Source organism: Canis lupus, chromosome 7, assembly GCF_003254725.2.
Source record: "Canis lupus dingo isolate Sandy chromosome 7, ASM325472v2, whole genome shotgun sequence".
In the NCBI taxonomy this organism is placed as follows: Eukaryota; Metazoa; Chordata; class Mammalia; order Carnivora; family Canidae; genus Canis; species Canis lupus.
The window spans coordinates 26,877,404-26,904,016 of NC_064249.1; the positions used below are offsets into that span (position 1 = coordinate 26,877,404).

Sequence of the window (26,613 nt, forward strand, 5' to 3'; positions counted from 1 at the left end):
GGTCTTTGCCTACAGGCATGTGAATAAGTTGGTAGAGGTCAGAATAACCAGGTTTCTAAGTTTGAGCAATCAAGTTAAACTCTTTAGCAAAGCCTAGAGGGTCTTCAAAGGCACTGGGAAATTCCTTGATAATAGTTTGCAATTCAGCCTTAGTTTAAGGGTTACAAGGAACTAAGGGAGTTCCTACACCTCCTTCATTAGGTTTTACCTTCAAGGGTGCTTGAATTAATAGGGGATTTGGAAGAACTTCAAGGTTGTTGTTATAGTTTGAAAGTTCACCCAGGCTGGGGTGTAGGGGCAGAAAATAGGGAGAAGAGGGAAGAGGAAAAGAAATGGTAGCAGTGGTGACAACGGTCAGTGCAGGAGCTCCAGAAAGCTTTCTACTTTGCAGAGTCTCTGGAAAAGGTCAGAGTTGGCTTTAGGGAGCCTATGGTTATTTTCTTGTTAGGAAGCTGTAACCCAACCCATGTGAGATGTTAACTGAACCATTGGTGAGTTACAGAGCCTGCACCATGTGAGCTGTGCACTTAGAAAACTTTCATTTGCAGCGAAGAGAGATTACAGGGAATGGCTTCCAAAGCCCTGACTTCCCCAGCAAGGGTGGATGGTTTCCTCTCCTATAGGGTGGGATGAATTTTTGGATAGGAATGGAGAGGAAGGCAAAAGGTCCCACAAGCGCCATGACTCTACACACATTGTATGTTTTGTGAATGAGGCTTGTGCTCCTCTTTGGGCTGAGACTTTAGTATTATAATGAGGTAAAGGCAGTTGTTGGTCATTCTAGAAGTCACTTCATATTCTATCTGCAGAGGCCTGAGTCAGGGATTAAGCTCAAACTGGTCTGGGTGGTCTTCGCTGACTGGAGGTCTTATCAGGGCAGTCACTAACCCTTGAGGGGTCCGTTTCACTTCCCATTTGCCTGAATTCAGAGATAAGCTGGAAAGAAGAGCTTAAGGGAAAATGTGGGACAAAGGTCTGTGAGGACCAGAAGGTAGGCAGTAAAGGTCAGGTCTTGGAGTCTAACTGGTAACAAAGTGAGTTACAATTCACTTGATTGCTTGGAGGCCTGAAAATATGCTTCCCATTCATTTTGATTGGTGTTATATCCCTTTTCTTATTATGCATGCAAAGAAATAACTGTTAGAATTTCAAAGATTTATTTATTTATTCATGATAGACAGAGAGAGAGAGGCAGAGACACAGGCAGAGGGAGAAGCAGGCTCCATGCCGGTAGCCCGACGCGGGACTTGATCCCGGGACTCCAGGATCGCGCCCCAGGTCAAAGGCAGGCGCCAAACCGCCGAGCCACCCGGGGATCCCCAACTTTTAGAATTTCAAAGGATCCCCAAAGTTGCCATTGCAATTTTAATCACTTAATAATATAGGTCCATCATATAGTCCAAAGCTTACAGGAAGAAGATCCATCATACCTACACATAAAAACACCTGGAGTCCCAGATGGGGACTGCTCTCTAGGTAGCATTTTTGACATTGGAAGTTCCAGAGCATCCTCAGGGAATAGTCCAGATGTAACAGTGTTAATCCCCTATAGAAACTATGGGTTAGAAAAGTGTCAGTGTTCTGTGAGAAGCCATACAGGGAAGAGTCTGGCCAGGGAAGGGTTTCTCCCCTGTGGGCACTTGTCTGGAACAGAATGCAGACAGAGAAGTGTTACTGCTCTATAAAAGCTGGCACCAAAAAGACACCCAAAGAAAGGCTAGAATGTCAACCAAGGAGGAAGGCTCAGAGCCTATAGGACTCTCCAGGGAACCCGCAGCCCCACAGAGTGCTCATGTAGGTGCCATGCTTGAATCCAACAGTGTGTAGAAGTTGAAGCATAATGTAGCTTGGATGCCGGTTCTGCTGCCATGAGAAATGTCCACCTAAAAAAGAGGCAAAGCTAGAGTAAAACAAAAGCATTTATTTGGGGTTTCAGAACTGTAATTCTGAGGACAGATATGGACAGCAACCCAAATTGTAGCCTCCCTCAGAGAACAAAAGTCAAGGGCTTTTAAAGACAAAATGTTTGCATGTGTTTTTTGCAAAGAATTTTGATGGTAGCAGAAACCTAAATTTGGCTGAGTATAATTGGTTCCTTCCTGAGTATAATTGGCTATCCCTAAGAAAGCCCTTACTGTACCAAGTTGCAAGTGTTTGTGCTGGGTCCTTGGAACATTTGCAGCCTGGCACAGTTCAAAGTTCATTGTTTCCTCCAATAAGGACAAACATGGGGCCCTTATGAAATGGGCCCTAGTTTACATGTTAGAACCACTTGACATACAAGCAACACCATTTTCCTTTGCCTTTGTCAGCAGCAATGAAGGCTCATAGGAGTCTCATCCTGGAAGATACCCCAGCCATCTTGCCCAATCCAGCTGTGGCAAGGCAGTGCAGAGTGCCTTTGGGGGAATATAAGCCTTGGTACCTTGGTGTGTGTACCTTGGTGTTTGGAATTAGGCAGTAGCCCTTTTCTGGGGCCAAGCCTCTTGGGATGCAGGCCTAATCCAGGTCCCAGATGCCCCAGAACCCACAGGTGCTGCCCCTGTGCAGTCCAAATCATGAAAATCAGATATGGGCTGCCAGGGCCATCCAGGAATATGGAGCTCAGGCTGATCCCCAAATACCTGCTAGCCTCAAGGGTGACTAGCAATACTCCCAGAAAAACTCATTGAGCTTCCTGCTTAAACTGGAACTTCTGGGAGGTCTGTTGCTAGGAAACACAGTGACCCAAAAAAGTAGTCAGTCAGGTGGGGGGATGTAAGTCAACAGTTGAAGCCAGAACATCAGGAAGTGTTTGGGGTTGGTTCTTTCCAACATGAAGCCATTCAGGTAGTGGGGTCCTCTCTGAAGCCCATGGGCCAAGATACCCTCTGGTATCCCAAGGCCAGCTGCAAAGAGCACAGTGCCGCTCATGCACAAGCACTGCAAGTAAGGTGAGTCAGACATCTGCAACGAAGTGGTGTCGGGAAAGGCGAGGTCCCAGTAGCAGGCTAGTGGCAGAAACCGGCACCTGTCTTATTCCAAGCCCTAACCTCCACAAATGCCCCGTGTCCCAGAGCACCTGGCTGGCTCAGTCAGTAGAGCATGTGACTCATGATCTCGGGGTCATGAATTTGGACCCCACATTGGGTGTAGAGATTACTTAAAAAGAAAATCTTTAAAAAGTATGCACATAATCCCTGAATCGAGAACTAGGGACTCCGGAAATTTTGTAGAGGTGGACAGAGGTGAGGGGGGCTCAGGATGGTCATGCACTCTTCCATGAAGAGCCATCTGGGAGCCTTGATTGTTGGAGAATCCCAGGGCCCCCTCAGGCAGGCAGTCCAAATGGAGACTGACTGTGGCCAGTTTAACTGTTGCCTCCAAAGATTTTTACTGGTGTGGATGCCCTCTGTCCTGAGGCCATTCAGATAGTAAGGGTCCTCTCAGAACCACAGATGCCTGCAGCGTTTCCTGTAGACCAAGGCTGGATGAACAGGTATGCCATGCACCTGCCCAGGCTCCCCAGGTCTGACAAGTCAGGCACATGGAAGGAGGCAGCTGTGAGCAGAGGCTGTGTCACAAGAGCAGGCTATGAGGGGTCCCTGGCCTCTGCCTCATTCCAAGCCCTATACTCCATACCCCCTGAGGGCAGAGTTGAAGAATCTGGACTCCAATGCCAGGGCAGGCTGAGGAATGGTCAGGTTACCCTCCAATAAGACACATCCAGACACATCTGGAAGCCTTGGCAGGTAGATAAGCCTGGGACCCCTTGTCAGACAGTGCAAACGGAGACTGACTGTCACATGTAAAATCCTTAGGCTCAGAAAGATTTCCCAGGGAGGATTTCCTCCAACCTGGTGGACAATGTCTTCCTGGAACCTCACAAGCCTGCACTGCTTCCGGCGAGGCTGATCAAGTGCTGCATGCATCTGCACAGGCCCTCTAGTTTGTTGAGCCGTGGGCCTGGAAAAAAGCAGCTGAAGCAGCTGTAGGGAGAAGCTGGCTCACAGGAAGGGGCTATTTTATTTTTTTAAAGATTTCACTTATTTATTTGACTGAAAGAGAAAGAGCACAAGCAGGGGGAGCAGCAGAGGGAGAGGGAGAATGCGGCTCTCCACTGAGCAGGGAGCCCAACTCAGGGCTTGATCCCAGGACCCAGGTATCATGACCTGAGCCGAAGGCAGAAACTTAACTGACTGAGCCATCTAGGGGCCCCAGGAACAGGCTATTTCATTAAGGTCCCTGGCATCTGCCTCATTCCAAGCCAGATACCACATTCTCCAGAAGGCAGAGCTTGCCAGGGACAGGTGGGGTGGTGCTGACACTGCAGGGCCCTCCTGCCTGAACTACCCTCCACCTCGAGACACCTGGGGGGAGTGATGCTCCAGAAGCCCAGGATCAGGACAGGCAGCCTGTCCCAAAGTGCAATGACGGCTCCTAGTTTAAAGATGCCACCTCCCATGATTTCCAGGTGTGGGATAACTCCACCCAGTGGCCCATGCAGGGGCTTTGGCATCAGGAGAAGCTGTACAGGTGTAAAGGACCCCGACTGGTCTATACTGGATGCAGGCCGTGTCCTGAATATGTACAAGGAACTCAAGCAGGGACACCAGACCCACGGAACAGGGCAACTGTGTGCAGAGCCAGGCCACGCGAGCGGGCTGTGGGAGGCACCAAGCAGATGACTAGTTCCAAGCCCTAACCTGCACAAACGCACCTCTTCCCTCTGAAGGTGAAGCTGCGGACACCTGACCCGCTGGCTGGCTACTGGGCTAGCAGTCTCCAAGGGCACCTGTGACAACCGATCGCAGGGAAGCCTGAGAACGCAGTAGGCCGCCAATCCGAAAGGGGACTGACTGACTAGGTCAAAGAGCCACTTCAGAAAGATTCTTGAGGGGTGGGCTAGCTCCAGGCTGGAGGCTTTGCAGGAGTTTCTAGACAGACCTGATGTCCACAGCTGCCATCGGTGAGCTAAGTGCTCACGACCCTCCTGCCTGCCACGCCTAGCAGGGGAGCCACGGGACTGCAAGAGGCCAAGGTTGGGGGGACCTGGTCAGCGCTGCCAGCTGTGGAGTGCGGGTCATCTGACTACTTCCTGGCCTAGCATCCGCTGATGTGCAAGGGAGCCCGAGGGCATGAGCTGCCCAGGCCAGGAGGGATGCGCGGGGTCCCCTCCGAGGAGACTCACCTGAGAGCCTGGAGTGCTGGAGAAGCCCGGGACACCATCAGGCAGCTGGCCCAAAGGGGGACTGACTGGGGCCAGTCATAATGTTTGGCCGCTCAAAAACCTGTCTTGCCAGGGTGGGCTCCTCCTGGCTGAGGCTACTCAGGGTTTAGGGCCTTTCCAGAGGTTGCGCCCCCTGCTGGCCGACCTGGAGACCCAGGGACCTGGACTAGGGGGGCTGGATACAGGGAGAGCCGGGTCACGGGAGCAGGCTCTTTGGGGTCCCTGGCACCTGGTTCTTTCGGAGCCTTAACCCCTCCCTGCCAATGGTCCTATGCCTCATTAGGCAGAGTTGGGGGGACGTGGGCTGCCTGGTCCGGCTGGGGCCGAACCGAGTGTTGGCGCTGCCCTCCTGGGAGAATCGCAGGGAGGTAGGCCGAGACCTGGCCAGGTGGTCAGTCCCGATGGACGGCGGTCGCCGGTTTCCCGCTGTCGCCGCCGAACAACCCTCGGAGCAGGGTCAGCAGGTGGTAGAGCTCCCCAGGCCTGGAGGGCCGCGGCGGTGCACCCGCGCGGAGGGCGGCCCTTCTTGCTCCTGCACGAGCCGCGCAATGCAGAGGAGCCAGGGACCGGGGAGGCCGCTGGGGAGGCCAGGTCAGCCGCTGGCGGTCCGGACTGCGAGGCCCGTGCCGCGTTCCCAGCCCCAAGCTACCCGAGCCGGCTCGCTCCCCGGAGCGTAGTGCTGGAGGGCACCTGGGCCCCCGTCTGGCCTCCGCGGGTAGGGTTCACCGACACACCCCGGGGGACCTGCTTCCTGCTAAGCACCGGGCCCCAGCAGGCTGCGGGGCCAAAGGGGGAATGATGCAGCCCATTCAGAACGGCCAGGCGGGGAAAGTGTTTTCAGGGTTGGGGGTGGCCACCTCCCCCAAGAACTCCACAGGCCTGGAGGGCCAGGCTCCCCTCAGCAGGCTGCCTGGGGGTATGGAGCTCAAGCCAGCCCCACAGGTTCAGGGAGCCAGGGACCTGCAACAGGCCCGGTGTCTGGAGAGGCCCCTGGGGCCAGGGCAGGCTCTGGGGGCTGGGAGGCGTGTGCCTCGTGGCAAGGTCCAACCTCCCCAAATGCTAGGTCACCCGCAGCCAGAACCTGAGGAGCCTGGACACCCTGGCAAGGGCAAGGCCTGAGTGGGAAGGTGGGGCTACCCTCCAGGATGACACTCCTGGGAGCCCTGAGTGTGGCGGAGGCACCAGCAGTGACTGGCCCAGTGGGCACTGCCAGTCCCCAGGATCCAAAGGAACTTCAGGGAACATTTTTGCATTGTGGGCTCTCCACAGCTTGAGGCCATTCCAATGACGGGGGACCTGCCCGAGGTTGCTGGAACAGGCGTGCTCCCTGTTTTGGGAAGCAAATTAGTGCTCAGAGAATCAGCCTCTCTTTGCCGGCAATTATTTTAACTCTATTTCACAAGCCATTTGCATGCTGGATATGGTCTTTCAATGAGGCGATAAACAAATAACATACTCCAAACTATTGTTGGAGTCGCAGGCAAGGGGAAATGGAAGAATCAAATCCACATTAAGTTAATGTGTATCATTATGTGAGTTCACACCGGGGAGACTTGGTTTAGGCAACTGAGCGCTGGTGTCCAGCTTCAAGGCACGTCGCTATGGGACGTGGGAGGTGGTGGTGGTGGGCAGGTTGATCTGTTTCATGAGGTGGCTGCTCAGCATTCACCACTACCAGGGAACGAGTCCCCTTTAGCAGAGCTAAGGATGAGAGCTGATAGCCCCAAGGACTTCAGACAGCTATTTTAGAAAAGCAAAATGTACCCTTGCCCAGACTGAACACTCTTGGAGGATCCTCCCAAACTTTCAATATTTATAGTTTAAATGTGCCCCAGCAACAGTTGCTTCTACGCGTTTTCATTGGTTAGCTCCCAACAAGGCTTCTCTGCAGCTGCACTACTGTGTTCTTGTGCGTTAGAACAGTTAAGATGATGACATCCTGATACAACTTTCTTTTTATATCCCAACAACTTTACTTTTTAAAAAACAACTTGTTTTGTCTTTGTCTTAAATAAGTGGATTTGAAATCACCAGTTTGATACACAACCATTCACTCCATGATTTCACTTACATCCTAATGAATATTAAGAACTTAATTCCCTGTACAAATCGAAGTACACAAAAGTATCAATCTATCCTGTGATTCTACATCCCTTGCAGTCTTAATCACGAACACTGTCATATTTTGGGAGAATTATTCTGTTGATGCACATTCTTTTATACCATAATTTATTTTTTTCTTTTATACCATAATTTAAATGCCAGTTTGTTTAAGCAACTGTATTCCTAATATTATCAATTTATAAGCATCACAAAGAACTCTTAACAAAGTACCATATCCAGTCACCAAATGACCAAAAGTTAACCTTCTTAAATCACTCAGCTTAACTTACGTTTCCAAGGAAAGATCACTATCATAAAGAACCTGGGTACAAGCCTGCATAGCACTGTCAAGCACCTGGTAAATCTGGTGTAACTGCAGAATTCACAGCTGTCATCAATTCTTGTGGAGATTGAAGTGAGGGTTTCCACTGCTTCATCAGGTTCCCTATGTATCTGGTTTCTCCATTAATTGAAGGTCTCCCACCAAGTGGTTGGTGCTGACGGTAACAGTGTGGGTGGGGTGGTGAGGCTGGGCTTAGTGATGGCCAGTGAGTCCTGAGTTGCAAGAAGTTGACCAGGATGGTGATCCATAAAGGAGGCAGAGGATGTCACAGACATTGGAGTTGTATCTGAATCAGAAGATGGCATTTTAATTCAAAATGGTGGCACGATTGCTATTGCTGGAGCTGTTGGAAGAGTATCCATGGCTGCAATGAGTATGGTATCCAGGAGTGAGCTATAGTCAAAATGTTATGGCCAGCAGGCACCCTGCTACACTGACCCACTTAGGGATATTGGTAATGTGGAAGATGCACAGCAGATCTATGCCTGTAAAATAAAGATAGTACCCCATAAATTTTAAATTCTTTCTTGTTGTTATTCCCACTCAGGGAAATCTATAGTTATGATGGGCATTATGTCAGTATCACCCCATGCATAATTTTCCTGCATCATGCTAGGCTAAATATTAGTCATCTGGTGTTGATAAAATAAAATATGATGTTCTTCATGCCTGAAATTTTTATAGTGGCATCATAGCTTCTTCAATCTGACAGGCCCAAGACTGTCTATTGTTGCTACAGGTTTTTGAATAATAGCGGGTGATCAATTATGAACTCTAAGCTTATAAACCCCATATCTCATGTCCATCCAGAATTAGATTTAAAAACCACCCAGCTGATTTTATGACTTGGTTGCCTCATACACACAACATTTAAAAAGTTCTAAACCTAAAATTTTGGTCCTTTTCTTCCTTACCTTGGCCATGCACCAGACTTCCCATGTAAACGGATTGTACTTCCCTTCACCTAGTGACCCTGTTCTAACCTCTAGGAGATTTTCCTTATTTTGTGTCTCCCTTTCAACCTTCCCCCTCACTCACCTATTCCTCCTCCCAAGCCTCTGTCTGTTTTTTGTCATTTGGTCCTCTTCAGACAGTGTTTGCAAAGCCTAGGTTTTAGTTTTGATGACTTCCAATGTCTGTTTCTTTTCATTGATCACATATCTGGTGTTAGGTATTAAAATCTCTGCCTAGCTCTAGATCCCCAATTTTTCCTCTTGGAATTCTCCCCCCATCCTACTACAGTATGTTCTACTTTCATTTTCCATTGAAGTATGCGATCCATTTCGAGTTCATTTTTGTATGATGTATGAGAGTTTAGGTAAAGGATTTTTGTTTCTTTGTCTGTCAGTGTGTCTGCGGCCTGCTTCCCTGCCTGCTTGTATGTTTTGCCTGTGGATGTCTGAGTACTGTCCTCCAATGTGATGGAGAGGCAGGCCATCTTTCCTCCCATGAATGGATTTTGCACATTTGCCAAAATTTGGTTGGACTTGGGCAATCTGTTTGGGTATTGATTACACTGATCAACATATCTCTCTGTCTGCCAATATCATATGATCTCTAGCACTTCTATAAATAAGCATTAAACCAGGAGTGACTTGATTCCCATTTATTTTTGAAATTGCTATAGTGATTCTAGTTCCTTTGCCTGTCCACCTCGTTAAAGACAAATACATGTACTTGAAAAATAATTTTTAACACCAAAGGAAGTTCCACATCTTTTTTTTCTCTCTTAATTTTATGGAACAGTTCTTCATTGACATTTACCTCTTCTCTCTCTCTCTCTCTCTCTCTCTCACACACACACACACACACACACACAGAGAGAGTCATACTGTTGCACTGTACAGTGTCCTGAACTGGATTTATTTAGTGAATGACTCTTAGCCCCCTCCCCCTCCATTTTTGGGGATAGTTTTTATTAAGGTAAGTAATGCCTAAATCGGTATTGGTATCGCCACATGTGCATTTGTACCAATGTTCTACATACCTGATTGTTGTCTTTGGACTTCATTGCGGCATATGCGGAGACAGATTTTGTCTAAGCTCTCGTGTGGTCAAGTGTAATGATTACCTCCTCCCTCCCTCCTGAGCTTTGTGTGCATGACTCAGAAGGACATACTCTGCTTGAAATGATAGGATAAAAACAATTCATCCATTGCTGTTCTATGAGTAAATCCATGATTTTGGTTTTACAGTCTCTGCCCAGGGCCTGCTGATGTATTCGGGGAATTTTCTGCGCATGTCTGCAACGCTCAGCCTGGGAATTGTGTAGAGTCTGCCCCCAGCCCAGCAGCTGCCCAGACTTTCCAGGTCTCCCTTGGGCTGCTGGGGTCCTGCTGTGCCAGCCGGGAGCTCCCAGGGCAGACGCCCTGAAGCCGCACCAGATGCCCTCCACCTGCCCTAGGCTGAGAGCAGAGCTCCAAAGTGGGTCAGGGCAATATCGGGAGTCTGGGCTGCAGGCTGGGCGCCCTCACCCGCAGGTGAGCTCCATCTGTCCTCCTCCAGTTCCCGATGGGTGTCAGGCGCCACCTGGCGCCGGCTTTTATAGGATTTCCTCCTCCAGAGCGTCCGCGACGTGGGTGAGGGATGGGAGGAGGCGGTGCCCAAGGTGGAGCTACTGGAGGCGGGCGACCCTAGGGTGACGGTTCCGCTCGTCACCTGCTTACCCGAGATCGGATGTCCGGGTTATGAGGAGGCGGGGTCGCGACCGTGCACCACGCCCCTAAGGGTGATGCGGGGCCGCCGGGAGGGGGGACCAGCGTCCGCTGTGCCAGGTCCACCACGCGGACCTAAGGGTGCCTGGCGCCTCGGGGGGGGAAGAGCCCCCAGTCCCAGCCACGGTTCCTGGCCGGTGGAAGCGCCTCTGCGGAATCCACTCGGAGATGACCAGCAAATGGGTGAGACAGGAAGGGCGAACCCAAATGAATGAGATCATATAATGTTTGTCCTTTTCTGATTGACTTGTTTCACTCAACATAATACCCTCCAGGTCCCTCCACGTCGAAGCAAACATTATATGGTCTCATTCATTTGGGGAATATAAAAATTAGTGAAAGGGAATAAAGGGAAAGGAGAGAAAAGGAGTGAAAATATCAGTGAGGGTAGACAGAACATGAGAGACTCCTAACTCTGGGAAACGAACAAGGGGTAGTGGAAGGGAGGTGGGGGGGGCAGTTGGGGTGACTGGGTGACGGGCACTGAGGGGGCACTTGGTGGGATGAGCACTGGGTGTTATGCTATATGTTGGCAAATTGAACTCCAATAAAAAAAATTTTTTTTAAAAAGAGAAAAACATTTCTGCCAAATGAATGAATGAATGAATGGAAGGGCGAACCCCGCCCACCCCACCTCCCCGAGTCCCGGGCCTGTTGGCACGATGCCAAGTCTGACTCTGCCCTTGCTTGCTTGAGCCGCCTGCCTGGGCCTCTATACTGGCTCTTATGCATCCAGGCCATCCAGGCCACTGTCACCTCCAGTCTCCAGTATCTCAGGACCGGGGGCAGGCAGGGGGAGGTGACATGGGTCCTCTACCCTGTGCGCTTCATGCCCCTGGCACTGCGTCGCGGTCACAACAATTCCACCCTGCAGGGCTCCCTGACATGTGACAGGTGTCCTCTCTCAGGGTTGTCTACTGCTCTATCTGGGCAAGGGGTGCCTGTGAGACTGAAGCAGGCCCCTCTGGTTGCTGTCCTCATTGGCCTCCCGGCTCAGGGACTCTCGTGTATGCACTGACAGACGTGGTGACCTTGCTCTCCTGGGCTGGGCCTGAGCTCCATCAGGCAGGGATGGACATTTATGGTGAATGAGACCATGGGACCGCTCTTCTTGCTCTGTCCTGGGCCCCTCACCTCTCCTCCCTGCCCACTGGCCTGACCATGCCCTCCTTCTCTCTGCTTCAATGGTGTCAGCAGGATTGGAGTCCCCTGACACAGTGACACTCTCATCTGCCTTTTGTCTTGTGTGTAGTGCTACCCATGGCAGGAGGGCTGTTCCCCCACCACACTACTCATAGCCAGGTGTGTGAGGAAGTTGTGCCTGGCCCTCCATGGTGTCCCTAGAGCACTCTAGGTTGTCCCTCAGGGGCCTGAGGCTAAGTGATGGCATCATTTCCCATTCCCAGTGACCCTTCTTGGGCCACCACTGTTGGTGGCATATCCAAAGAGTGGATGATAGAATTGGTAGGGATGCATGCCCACCCCCTTTTGAGGGTGGGGTCTCATCATCCCACAGCAAAACAGGGGGGCAGACTTGGGGTACATGCTATGTGTTGCCTTAGCCAAGTTGTGCACGGTGTGTGAACTATCATGGCAGACCCGGCCCGGTGATGTGGAGCCTGGCCACCCGAGGGCTACTGTTTTGTAAATAGATTATGTGAGCCTGGTTCTCTTGTGTGTGCTAGAAGCACAAGCCCTTCCAGGCAACACAAGCAAAGATTTTGATGCACACGCTGAAGCAAATGGGCAGGTCTGGGCATCACAGGCCTTGAATCCCCAGCCATGAATGCTCAGGATGCCCTAATGCTTGCCCATGCTGTAGGACACCCCCAAGCACTGGTATATTTGAAGGCATTTTTACAAGCCCAATGGGTGGGGGTGATGTGCCCTTGGTGAGAAGGCCTTCTTTAGCAATCCCAGAGGGTGCCTTGGGGCACCAGAACCTCTGGCTGTTGCTCCTCCTTCCCAGGTAGTGGCCAGTGATGTGACTACCCTTGAGTGTAGGCAGAGCCCCGCTCCATGTGAGGGGTATTCCAGCCCTGTAATGGGGCCAAGTATCCCGCTTTGCCTACTGTGGACCCTCCACCCCAGTCTGAGTCAGGGGAGGGTCCTGCCAGGCCAGCAGGGGCTGGCTGGCATTAGGTGTGGGGCCCCTGCATGGGAGTGTGTGCAAGGGTTGCCTGCGTCACATGCCAAGGGCAGGGGGCAGAGGGCTGTCCCAATGTGCCCTGTCCCACTCACACCTTGAGCAGCTCTCCACTCACTCCTGTCCCCAGGTGCAGCTGGCAGTGCCATGGGCACAGGTCAGGTCACCTCGATTGCGAGAATTTCCCCTGGATGTTAGCTCCAGAACAGACTAGACAAAAAGAGGTTCAGACAGCCTTCATTGGGGGTCACATGGCGGGTGGGGGGTGCTCTATGGATAGATGTTTTTATGATTTGTCTGGCATAACAGACCACCCAGACCTGCAGGTATACAGGCAGGCTGAGGAATACTGTTTGTGAGACTCGTGCTGTGTGAATAACCTTGGGAGCCTGGTTCTTTGAAATATAATATCTGGCCTCCAGGTCAGAACTAGCCTTTCTGTTCTGCATGCCAAGAGCTACAAATCTCGTCCCACACCCTTTCTTCTCTAGGCTGGGCTGACCCCCTGCAATGGAATCTGGGAGGGGAGGCAGACACACATAGCTCAGGCTCCTCAAAAATAGAGAAACATGAAAACATGGAAATGCAGCTGGCTCCAAACTCCATGTAGGTGGACAAATGTTTAGTTTCAAACTCTGTCACCTGCCCTATAAATATGGCCTGATGGGGATAGTCAATTGGAAGTTTCACCTGAGAGGAGGATGCTCTGCCCTTGAGAGGCTCTGGCCTCTCATTCGGGACTCCAGCCTGGCTGTTCCCACAAGGCTTCCCCAGCTGATGATGAGGTTGGGTGTTGGAAGTACCCAACTTGATGTAACTTTGCCTTATTCTCATTTATTGCCTACTATTACCTGCATCTATGTGTAGATTCCTTTCTTCTTCTATTTCTATTAGGTTTTAATAATAATAATAATAATAATAATAATAATAATAATAAAGTTTTCTTTCCTTTTCAAAACCAAAGCATGGCCTTTGTGAATCTTTTTTTTAATAGTAATTTTTTTTTTTAAAGAGAGAGAACGAGCACAAGCTGGGAGGAGGGGCAGAGGCAGAGGGAGAAGCAAGCCGTCCGCTGAGCAGGGAGCTCAATGTGGGGCTCGATCCCAGGACCTGGTATCATGACCTGAGCCCAAGGCAGATGCTTAAATGACTGAGCCACTCAAGTGCCCCTTGTTGTGAATCTTGTTCAGAACAGGAGCCAGCAGTGGGACTGGCTTAAGGGAGGTTCACCAAGGGTGCTGAGGCTGGCTAGCATCCCAGGTGCAAAGGGACTGCCCTTGTGTTTGTGGCGGTGGGGTCCTGTGCGTGTCTACCACTGGAGCCTTCCTCTGAACCAACGCGCATGCTGAAGGTCCTCACTCTGTGTGTGCCCTTCCCCATCACCACCGACACCCCCTCCCCTGCCTGCCTCGACTGGTGATAGGCAATCAGGGTTTGATTCCAGAGAGGGAGACTGAAAAACCCCTACCTCCCCCAAGGAAGTCAGCAGGCACACAAATTACCCAGTCCCTCCTGGGACATAGTGATGATAAATAATAGAGGAGTCTTTTGAGGCCCTGTAATTGCAATGAGTCCACTTAGTCCTTTAACGAGGGACTACTGGAGGAGGGCAAATCTGTGCCAGCAGCCACAGTAATTACAGCTCCAGTAGTGTATGTTACCGCAGCTAAAATGCTCATTGTTGGATCTTGGGCACAGGTACACGGTGCTCCACAAAGTGAGCCACGGCCTGTCCCCGCCCCCTGCCTCTCTGTGCCCCCTTGATGTTCTTAGCTGAATTTCTCAAGTGTTCACTTGGGGAAAAAATTAGAGTGTTCAAAGCAGGCCTGAGCTGCGTGGATGCTGCAACTAGGAATAATGAAATAGGACTGTCACGCCCTCCCAGCCCCGTGGCGACAATCCACTCTTATCAATTTGTGATGGTAGTTGCTGTGCCTACCGTGCTATTTTGCTGGTTCTCAGAAGTGAGGCCATGATTGAGAGAGAGAGCGAAGTGCTTTGTATGGCGCCCCGGAGGTGAAATTCTTCAACCCACACAAATGGACCAGAGCAAAAGCATTTGCTCAGAATGTTTGTGTTAATCAAGAATGAAAGTCCAGAGGTTCAGAGACGATCAGATACTGTCGTGGCTCAGGCTACTAAGGGTGCTCGAGGTGGTAGGCCAGCATCAGTCCTATTAGCCCCCGGAAAGCTCCTTGGGTTCCAGGGGGAGTACGGTTGCAAAGCTGGACCTTAAAGGAGTTGACGGAAGGTCACCACCGGAGCGCAGCCTGAGACTTAATTTGACTCCACATGGGAAACGTCCCCTGGCTGGACATGGACAGGATTTTTTTTTTTAAGATTTTATTTATTCATGAAAGACACAGGGAGAGAGAGAGACAGAGACACAGGCAGAGCGAGAAGCGGGCTCCATGCAGGGAGCCCGATGTGGGACTCAATCCCAGGTCCCCAGGATCACACCCTGGGCCAAAGGTGGTGCTAAACCGCTGAGCCACCCGGGCTGCCTACATGGACAGGACTGATAGAGTAGTAGCTCTTTCTTGATTCCATGGGTCATGGCGCATGGTGGAGGGATCTGTTTGGTTAATTCCGGTCACAAATGAGACTCTGGCATGCTAACTGGTCACTAGAACCCTCAACTCTGTGTTTTCCGACTTCTTAGAGGGACAAGTGGTGCTCGACTACCCACGACTTAGCAGTAACAGGCCAGTGATACCCTTAGATGTCCGGGCCTGCACACGCCCTACTAACTGGCCCAGGATGCACCTACCCTATGCTGGCAGATGCCGGTAACCTGTGGAACCCTGCTGAGGGGTGGAGATTGGGGATGGCAATTATTCCCCAAGAATGAGGAATTCCCAATAAGTGTGGGCCATTCAGTCCCTGCCATTTGTATATACTGCCTGTTGCCAATACTGATGGGATGGTTTAGAAAGGCCCTCAGGTCAGCCCCGCCAGGGTCAGCCCATGGATGGCCCTGGCAAAGTGCTGAGAAGACGGTGAAACTTGAAAAAATACAAGTCCTAACAAGATTTCCACCAGTAGGAGGATTTCAACCTGTAGGAGGATTATGAACGAAAGCCCCAGCGGCAGGCCCCCAGCCCTTGGCTTTGCGTGTGAGCCCTCACTCAAGTGGTTCCAGCCTGCTGGTCCTGAAGGGGTGAGCACTCAGGAGGGAGCAAGGGGAGGAGCACTTGGTGGTGGCCCCGGCAGCTCATGGTGGTCACCTTGAAGAGGGGGGCAATGTGATGTTAGGGAGACAGGACCGTGCCCCTCTCCCCTGCTGGTCTCGACATATCATGTTGGCGCCCATTTGCCCACCCTACTGGGGCTACCTCCCCCATCTTCCCACCATACCTCCAGCAAAGTGGGCTGAGGGTTCAGGAGGCACATCCTTGCCTTCACCTTGGGCGCGGGTCGCCCTGTTGTGACCCACCGTGTACCCTAGGTGCCCCTCTGGGTGTGCAGCAGCAGCCCCTGTGGCATATCAGGGTCAGGCCAACCCACCCCCCTCAGGGCCTTAGAGCCTCAGCTCACATGGGGCACCTGCCTACCACCCCCTCCCTGGATGGCTCTCTGGCTCTTAGGCTTCACCCCCATCCCACCCTCTCACCTCAAGTTTCTCCCTGCCTCCTAGGCCTCCACCCTGTCTGGCTCATTTCCTTCTCCCATCCCCGGCGCCCTGCCCACTTGAGCCCTGTAAGTGGCCACAGCCAGGGTCTGAGTGGAGTTGGCGGCCCACAGCCCCATTCCTCACCTTACCTGTCCCCGCTGTCTAGGTACCTAGTATGACTCAGCTGGGTGGTATCCAACTTAGGTCAGGGTGTTGGGAGGCCCTGGCCCTTCCCTCCCCAAATTCTGCCGCCCCTCCCCCCAGGCTGAGGTACACTTGCCACCATCCTCAGGACCTCCAGAGGAGGCTACCCAGCAGTTGTTCGGATGCTCGTGTGCATTTGCCCATGTCCTTAGGGGAGGTGGGAAACTCTGGGTGGCAGCGGGGTCCCCACGCTCTACCCCAGACCCCCCACACGCCGCTTTATGGAAGAATTAACATGTGAATTGCAGGACACATCAATCATGGACACTTTGCCAGATTCCTCCTGGAGCTACTCTCCTGGAGCTGGGGTTCCTTTGCAGGGCCTGTTTTGTAGGCATTCACTACCCTTGTGCACTGCCACCAGCTCTGACAGCAGTTGGCCATTGGTCATCCATGGGGGGTGGGGATTGGCTGACCACGGGCCCCTCTATCCCCTAAGTGCAGACACATGGTTTCCACCTTGCATGCTGATCCCCAACACTCCCACTCCACTTCCCTCTGCTGCTCGCTCAATGGTGAGGTGGGCAGGAAGTGGGAGCAGCTGGCACTCAGGCAGCTGCATGGAACAAAAAGAGAGGAGAGCTGGACTGGAGGGCCATGGGGGCTAAGGTCCTTTTGAAAGTTCCCCTTGTGCTGTCACATGCAGTCTAGGGTCATCTGGGTGGGGGCGTCCAGTGCTGTGTTCTTGGGACAGTCAGAACACTGTTGGTCACCGCCTACACCTGGCAGCCACCCTGGTGTCCCGCAGCCATGTGCCTGGGGCTGAACCACCCCCTCCACCTGGCCTTGTCCTGTTGTGGTGGCTGGCATTGAGGCTAAGTTGTATGCATGGCCATGCCCTGGGGATATGTGCTCCAGTGGTGACCTGTGGGATGCCTGGGTATCATCCACTGCTATGTACTGCCCTGGGTTGTGTCCCTGCCATACTGTACGTCCTGAGCCCACAGTGTGTGTATATGGTTGAGGGGGAGTTATGGGGTAGGAGACTGCATTCCTCACTCTGTGGGCCATGGTGGAGTATGGAGGACATGCAGGAGAGGGTTAGGCAGGAAAGGCCAGCAGTGGGGGTCAACCATGGGGCTTCGAGACTTCTTTCTCCCTATGTACCTTAACACCTCCAGGTATGGAAGTGTGATCTTCCCCTTATCATCCCCTCCAACCGCTGCAGGGCCCCCACATGTGCTACCGATTCATGCTCTCCCCACCACTGCTCCCCTTCCCTGGGGGTCGGGGTGCAGACAGATGGGCAGATCTTCTCCTGCCAGGGTCTCTGTGGTCCCTGCCTCTCCTCCCTTTCTCCTCCTCCTGGGCTTCTCCCCAGGCATTGTCTAGCAGATTGGCAGGTCCCATTCCTGCCTTCCTCTCCCTGCCTTCCCAGAGGGGACCTTAGATCAGAGGGACAGTGGAACTGGAAAAGGAAATTCAAGAGGGTGAACCATTTAGAGGTAAATGGGTGGGGTCCCCTCACCACCACCTGGAGGATTCAACCCTGCTGGGCAGCCTGGCCACATGGGAGGACCAGCAGATCATTCCTGCTCCCTCTTTCCTACTGACCTCTCTACCCACCCTTCCTGCCCCACTGTCCCTCCTTCTGTCCCCACCCTGTCAGCCCCTGGGAGGGGGACATTTCCACCCCGGCGGTGCCCTCCCATGGTGTGACTACTCCCTCAACCCCTCCATCCCCAGCAACAGGGTGTGCAGAAGGGCAGGGCAGACTGTCTCTAGTGCACCCTGGACAGGTCCACCATCAACCTGGGAGGTTTTCAAGGAGACATGCCACGACAAGCACATGTGACAAGCATATGTCCATTGCAAAGTGAGTGCAAGAGGTCAGTGGCGATGTGGGCTACCCACCCATCTTGAAACATGGATCAAGCAGTCGAACACATGCAGGAGTCATACGCTCCTAGGAAAGATGTTGTGGTAAAGATGCCCTCAAAATAGGAAGAACTGACACAAAGGATCAAAAAACAACCTTGCTAAGAACACTTGGCTACCAAGAGCCAGTTATCTCTGTGGCAATTTTTCTGATACCTTCTGCTTAAAACTCAAGAGGTCAGAAGAATCCTGAGGCCCCACTTTCATGATATGCATTCATATTGAGAAATCAAGATCCATGCCAGTGAGCAGATCTTCTTACCCATTTAAGGTTTGAGAGTAAGTTGATATTGTTTTGGCTTCAAAAAACCTCTATTCATTCACTTTCCTGGATAAAACATATGGGTTTGCTTGTGAGAGCACCAGCTCTCCTGAGGGAAACTTTGGAAGGAACCAGCTACCCAGATGGTTCAATTAGGCTTTCACCTACTTACATGCTCAGGCCAGACAACAGATCTGCATGTCAGGAAGACTACAGAACTCCACAAGAGTTTCCTCAGCTTTACCTCACCTAAGCATAATTCTCCATCTTTCCAGTCCTGACACCTGTGCTCAGGCGCCACCTCCCCAGTGATGGCAGGCAACAGGGGCTGATGGTGTTCCCTTGGCAGATTGAGAGGCCTCAGGATGTCACCTCAATTGGTGAACAGCACCAGCCTTCACTGCACCACTAATGAGGGATAGAAACAGAAAAATGTTTTCCTTTAGCCCAGAAGGCTAACCTACAGCCTGCATAGTTCCAGTAAGGATCAAATGTATGCTGACTGCCACATTCTTAAAGGGTCTAATGACTGCCTGTACATCTCAACAATAATGAATATCAAGGGGAATTATAAGCACCAGAGACATCTCACAAAATTACAAGTAGAAATTCAAAGAAGATATTTATGATCTAATACTCCTTGCGTGTCCCCTCCCTCTTAAGTACTAAGCATATAACCACCAGCTTCACATAGCAAAAGTGCAGATCTTTCTGCCCACGGGTCCTGTCTTCACACTATAATAAAGCACCTTTTTGCACCAAGGACATCTCAATAACTCTTTCTTGACCATTTGCTCCCAACCTCACTAACACAAATGTTTCCAAGTTCATATGATTTGAGATAATCTTTGTTTTAAAGACTGTATTTGGGAGATAGAGAGCATGAGCAGAGGGAAGGGACAAAGGGAGAGGGAGAGAGAGAATCTCACGCAGATTTCTCACTGAGCATGGAGCCCCTTGTGGGGCTCAATCTCACGACTCCAAGATCATGACCTGAGGCAAAATCAAGAGTTGCATGCTTAGCTGACTGCACCACCCAGGTGCTCCTATTAATAAACATGTTTTATGCTACATTGAGAAAAATTTGTTATAAAAATATGTTTCTAAAAGTTTTGTCTAGGAGGACCTGGCTGGCTTAGTCAGAAGAGCATGTGACATTTGATCTCAGGGTGGTGAATACAAGCCCCAAGTTGGGTGTAGACATTACAAAAAAATAATAATAAATTAAAAAATTTTTTTGATTATAAGTTTGCTCATCTAGTACAGGAGGCAAATATATGTAAGATAGTTCATAATTGCTCCTTAAATTTCACTAAAAAACAGTTTATGCATAGTTTAAAATATTGGAAGGAAAGATGAGAATACAAAATAAGCCCCCCAAAATGGTCAGAACACTGAGTGTTAGGGGTGTAAATCAACTCCGTGTGCATTAATGCTAAAGGAATGCAGACAAACCAGTAGGCAGCCCTTTGAAGGAGAGAATCAATGGAACTCCATGAGAGCTTTCTGTGACTAGGACTTACTTTTAACCTTTGGTTTTCAAACCATAGTCACAGACCACTGATGAATTGAGACGAACATTTATTTAAATAGAAAATATTTAAATTTGGGGGTGCTTGGGTGGCACAGTGGGTTGAGCATCTGACTTGGTTTTGGCTCAGGTTGTGATCTCAGTGTGGTGAGATCAAGCCCCACATCAGGCTTCATGCTCAGCACAAGTGCTCCCCCAAGGCCACCTGCATAGCCCCCAAACTATGCCATGGGATGGCATCCAAGACCTGTGCCTGTTGTCCTTTCTTACCTACTTTATTAGTGGGGCCATTACATTGGTGATATGATGTTAACATATGATGATACGAAGATTTGCCTCTGTTGCAGGACTCCTTGCAGGCTTTGCTGGAGTATCTGTGAGGGCAAGGATGGGCAATGAACCCACTGAAAATTCAGGGCCCAGGCACCAAGAAGATTTTTTGTTTGGTAAGATGCATGTCCCAGAAGCTGTGATCCACAAGGTGGGAGCTTATCCAAACCCTAAGAATGTGAAAGAGGTGCAAACATTTGTAGGGATTTAGGCATTTGAAGGACTTTTATTCCCAACCTGGCACAATGCCTCCATCCTTTGTATTACCTGGTAAAGAAAGGGTATATGTGAGATAGGTGATCAGGGCAACAAACTACCTTTGAGAAAGCAAAACTACTAGTGAAGCAGATTAAAGCTCTGGGCATCTCCCAAATAGGGCTGCTATTTGAGGTAGAAGTGTCTGGGACTCCAGAAGGTATAGGCTGGGTACTGTGGCAGAAAAAAACAGAAGGAGAGAAGTACTCCTACATATTTAAGTCTAAAATTTAGAAGGGGGCAGAGGACAGCCCCTGTGGCGCAGTGGTTTAGCGCCGCCTGCAGCCCAGGGCGTGATCCTGGAGACCCTGGATCGAGTCCCATGTCGGACATCTTTGTATGATGCCTGCTTCTCCTTCTGCCTGTGTCTCTGCCTCTCTCTCTCTCTCTCTCTCTCTCTCTCTCTCTGTGTGTCTATCATGAATAAATAAATAAAATCTTAAAAAAATTAAAATAAAATAAAAAATAGAAGGGGGCAGAAAATTAATATAGCCCCATGGAGTACTAGTTCCTAGCAGTGTACACAGGTCTCCTCCAGATAAAGCCTCCCAGGTCCTGGGATCACACCCTACATTGAGCCCCCTACATCTGGCTTCCTGTTTCTCCCTCTTCTTCTGCCCCTCCCCCTGCTCATGTCTCTTTCTCAAATAAATAAATAAATAAATAAATAAATAAATAAATAAATTTTAAAAAGAACTTTCCTACCTATCAAGGGGTGAGAATATGCTCCAGTGACCCACCTCTGCCATGGCTCAAATCTCTGCTTTGACTAAAACATCATGCCTATTTGAAGCAGAGGAGTACCCTGTCCACCCAGCCCACAGTCTTTAGAAATGCAGGTGCTATTAGGCCCTGTGGAATATATAGATCTTTCAGATCCCCCTGCCCCTATTCCTGTGGGGCCCCTGAAGCCTGTAAAAAGAGAACAGGGGAAAGCCCCACTGATGCCTGGTATACAGATGGGTCTAGTCAATGCAATCCATCCACGTAGACAGTAGTCACTATTCAGCCCAACACTGAAACCATTTGTATGGAGCCAACAACAAGCCATAGCAGCAGGTGGGCTGACAGCTTGGAGCAGTCTGGCTGGTGTTTACTCATGGGTCTTGGCCATCAGCCCTTTGCACTGACAGTTGAACTGTTTGAGAGGCATTAATACTATACTATGGCTCTGACAATGGAAAGCCAAAGGGTAGATGATTATGAATAAACCTATATAGAGTCTGGATATGTGAAAAGACATCTGGGGGCATCTGCAAGAGCCCAAGGCAGTAAAACGTCCCAGCTCATGAGGCACTGACACCCTATGACAGTCAGAAAGCTGATGCCTTACCTCAGATACAAGCCCTAGCTACTGACCCTTCAGGAGACAGATACAGCAGATCGGGTGCACAGGAAAAATGGCCACTTCCCTGCTCAAATAGGATGCCATTTTGTCAAGGGTGCTGAATGCTTGCTTCAGCAGCACATATACTAAAATTGGAATGTCAAGGGTGCTGGGCTGGTTTTGAAGTACAATGACTTGATTAATGCAGTAGTAGCAATTCCTTTGTGTTCTAAACAACACTGAAGGCAACTGCCAACAGAATCTGGTACCATCTATCAGAGTTTCCAGTTGGTGAGAGACTGACAAATTGATTATATTGGCCCCCTCTCTCTGAGTGAGCATTATTCATATGCTTTGGTTGGTGTGGATACTGCACCTAGCTTGAGCCAAGCTTTGCCCTGTCACCATGGAAACGAGGCTGCCACCATTGAGAATTACAGAAACTGAGTACCAGGGATAGATATCCATGTTAAATAGACAATGATCAGGGATCACATTTCAAGGATCATGATACATAATATCAAGCAGAATACATTGAAAGGAGGTTCCATCTTCCCTATAACCTGTAAGCAGCAGGGTTAGTGGTAAAAGAAAAAAAAATTAAAGCATCAGATGAAATTACCAACAAGTAAAATCACCTTGGCTGGGTGGACTAAAGTACTGTCTCTAGCTTTAAGACCCTTGAATGATCAACCATAGGGCCTATTGCTCGTATGTCACTCTGGTGACCCCCATGAAGGCACACAACACAACACAACACAACACTGCAAATGTATGGATATTGTGAGAAAGAGCCATTACCTCAGCTCTCACCGTGGATCAATGCATTATGCTGCTGAGAACACCAAGCCCCACCACAGCTGGGAAATGAGTTGTCTATTGGACTTTGCAATGGGATGTCCCACTGGGGTGCATGTGACTTTGTACTTGGGGTGATGGGGAAATACTCGATTTCCACTGGGATCCTGTTGTCCTGTGCAAGCTGAACCTGTAAAATGCACTATCCTTGGAATGAAATCAGCATCTCTGAATGGTGATTTCATTCCAAGGACATTCCTTGTCTGGCATATCCCATCCCCAGTCTGCCTCCTCATACGTGACAGCGCTGCCTCCCCTGGCCATCAAGTATGGTATATACAACTGGGTCAAGTTTCTAAACCTTCTAGACTCTTTTTCTTCAAGGCCAGGTGGGCACATTCTGCTTCCCATTGAGATGATCTTTTGGCCACTATCTGTTTCTTCCACTTATCTGGAGGATGTTATGGCACATATAAAAGCCTTTACTAAATCTATTCAGTAAGACTTGAACAATAACAATAAAGCCAGTCCTTATGGATCATTAAAATGTCCCTAATGAGAAAAACTGTCCTCCAAAATAGGATGGCCTTGGACATTCTTATTGCCCCACAGGAAGGCGCTTGTGCCATTATCCAAACAATCTTGTGTGGGTGTGTGTGTTCATACTTGATGAGTCTGTTAATGGTCTTTATTAAATTACATGATGACAAGAGTGAACTCTCTGACCCAACCCCCAGCCTAGTGGACTTAATAAATTCGGGGTTTGGATCTTGGTGCTCTTCGTGAAAAATCTGTCACTGATCTTATGAATTGCTGTCTTGATCTATGATTTCTCTTCCATGCACCTGTATCATTGCTCTGCCATATTCCTCTCATGCAGCCAAGGCAGCCACTTCCGTGGTAGTGAAACCCCTTACTGAACACGCATAGCACACTGCAGAAGAGAGGTTTGTATGAGACTGTAAAAGTGTCATGAGGGTTGGAGTACTGAGAGACTGCCAGGTAATCCAGGAGCTGGACCTGAGGGACTAGAGCCCCTATTTTAGGAATGTGGTTTTCCCTTGCTTTCCCCATTTCTGAGGCTGCTCTAAGGACAGCCTTGAGATAGGGATGTGGTGTGGGGGCCATGTGGATGGTATATGTGACTGGACCCAGGGAAGGCTTCCATATAAGTGTTTAAGAATTGGCAGATGGGTGGAGAGATCTACTCATCTTGCTGCTGCCCAAGATAAGCCTTGTAAGTTCCCTTTGCTTATGAGAACTGCCACCTACCAACCTGCAGTGGCCTGCTTTTCTCTTTGGACTCTCCCTCCTTTCTGTGTGTGGGGTCCAGTTCCAGATTACACCTGAGACATCCTGAGGAGCTTGTGAACTGACATCTGAACACCAACTGGTGACCTACAAGTGAAGATTTTAAGGAACTGAAACAGACAATAGCTGAAGGAGAGAGCTTTGCTGAGATCCTTGACCCAGGTCTGCATACCCTCCACTCACTACAGTTTCTTAATTTGTTTTTTTACCCTCTTAAAGAGAAACACTGTTATCTGCATTTCTCAGCCTACTGCAAAAGAGGAAAACCTCTCTGACTATTGGATCTGTCACCAGAAACTCCAATCTGTTCATGATGTTAGAGACCCTTGGGTTGTCCCTGTAACTAATTTTTTAGTCCCAAATGCCACTAATGATTATTCCCACAAGCCTATGGATATTACCTGTTGGGTTAAGTTGTTACAATCAGCTCTTCCTCTACCTTGTTTCAACCTTTCCCCAGTCATAACCTGTACTAGCTCGACTGAACACTTCAGCCCCATCAATTGCATACCCCCCTGCTTCCCTGTGATCTTTTCCTTTCCTAAGTACAATCTGTTTCACCAAACCTAATATAAAGACAAATAGGGTTATACCTCTTTGTGAGGATTTTAGAAAAGACCCTTTTAAAAAGTAATAGCCTTTTACAGAATGTCATCCCATTTGCTCTGACCTATAGCTGGAAAGGGTTCAAAAAATTCCAGCTAATGAGTCTAATGATAACTAGACCATAGCTGAAGCCTTCTATGCTAAATCTAGTTCATTTTTGTTTGTGATGGACAGCATTTCCCAGGGGCATATAAATGTTTAGCTAGCTGTCAGATCAGAGGTCAATGCATATTAGGACATTTATTTGTCCCTGTTAAAATCCGTGACAAATCAAAGGCTCCCAGTGGCCCATCCCATTGAGCCTCTACAGCTGCCTTAAATGGGAGCTTCCATGAGGCACACATGACTCTGGGTTTGCCTCCATGGGGTGAGCCTTTCTCCCACAGAGTAGAGCACGTGCCAGTGAATGCATGATAAATAATCTCTCCTTAATGTTAGGAGAGTTAGCCCCAACCGAAACAGTAACAGCCTAACAATGATCATTTGCTGGCTAAAGCGATTTCAGATAATCACATGGCCCTTGATTATCTGTTTACTGGACAGGAAGGTGTTGGTGCACCAACAAATACCACCTGTTGCACACGGATAAATTCTCCTTGGAAGAAAAAAACCCAATTGCCTAAAATCAGAAAACAAGCAGATTGGCTATGACAAATCCTACAAATTCTAACGATCCATGATGGCCTTTTACTCTCTTTAGCTGGTTACCTTCTGGTTTAGGCTCCTAGTTTAAGACTATTATCTAAACTGGGGTCATTATTCTGCAACTTGCCTCATTTGGTATAATCAATTTTAAACTTTGCTGCCTGCCGAATCTCTGTGGAAGTGAGGCACCAAATAGGGTGATGCTGGCCCAGTACTTTGAGATGATCCCCAGCGCTTACGACTTGATAAGAAATAGACATCAGGTGGAAGGTGCCTGAGAGTTTTCCCTTCTCCTCCCCTTACTTGTTGTTCAAATGCAGCTCCACAGTTTATAGTCTGTATACTTCCCACCCCCCCACGTGAAACACGACAACCAGGAAAGGGCTTTCCTGGCACTGAGGCCCAAAGCAACCGAATGTGGACCAACTCTTGATCAGCAACACTTTCAAGAAAAGACCTTGAAAAGACCTTCTCAGAGGGGAAATGTGAAAACCATGACAGGAAAACTCATAGCGCTGGAGTCGGGAAGCCCTGAAGGAGGCGCTCACATGGTCTTACCACTCCTTGCTGCCTTGCAGCATAACCAGCAGGGAGTAGGGAGGTAATTCTTGACAAGGGAGGATACATTTCACATAGGAATCTATCTCCTCGTTTTATGAAAAAAGATCTCTCCCTGCCCCAGCAACAATGCACTAACCATCAGTTGGAGCCGATGAGAAACCCTCACAACCTCAAACTCCTGTTTTCCAACGAATTATGTGCAAAACAACCCTCTCGGGTTTCCTCTTAAAACCTAATAAATGCTGACCTCTTGGTTGTCTTTTTAGACATGCCTGTGGTTTGCCATATTTTGCTGTCCTGAATTGCAATTCCTCTCTCATTCCTGAATAAATTGATTTTACTAGAAAAATAATTGGCTACCTGGGGTGCCTTGGGTGTCTCTGCCTATCAAGCATCTGACTCTGGGTTTTTGGTGCAGGTCATGATCTCGGAGTCATGGGATTGGGTTCCATGCTCGGCACAGAGTCTGCTTGTCCCTCTCCCTCTGCTCCTCCCCCTCCAGCACCACGACTACACCCCGTACACCTTCTTAGACCTCAACCTGGACCTGTCCAAGTACCGGATGCCTCAGCCCTCTTCGGGTCGGGAGTCGCCTCGCCACTGAGCGCTCCCCTTGAGAGAGTAAACCTATCGGTGTCTGGGCTACAGAAATAAAATCCGCTCCAGCCATGAGGCCTGACATGTATAATCAGTGTCCCTTTTACAGGAAACGGTGAATTAGTTAACACCCATTTAGAAACATCTGTGCACAAGGGATTTTTCTCCCGTGAGCCAGAA

The 26,613-nt window shown here is 49.6% G+C and overlaps 1 long non-coding RNA gene across 2 annotated transcripts; it reads right to left on the reverse strand.

Annotated features, from left to right (window-relative positions):
* Nucleotides 1-1,140: 1,140 nt before the first annotated feature.
* LOC118355326 (uncharacterized) lies at nt 1,141-10,347 on the reverse strand. Of its 2 annotated transcripts, none has more exons than XR_004817602.2 (3): nt 9,643-10,347; nt 7,603-8,140; nt 1,141-1,883 (listed from the first exon to the last, which is right to left on the reverse strand). It is a non-coding gene; the product is annotated as an uncharacterized LOC118355326 (long non-coding RNA). The 2 variants fall into 2 exon arrangements; XR_004817603.2 differs by having other exon boundaries at nt 7,668-8,140; nt 9,643-10,346.
* Between the last annotated feature and the right edge of the window lie 16,266 nt (nt 10,348-26,613).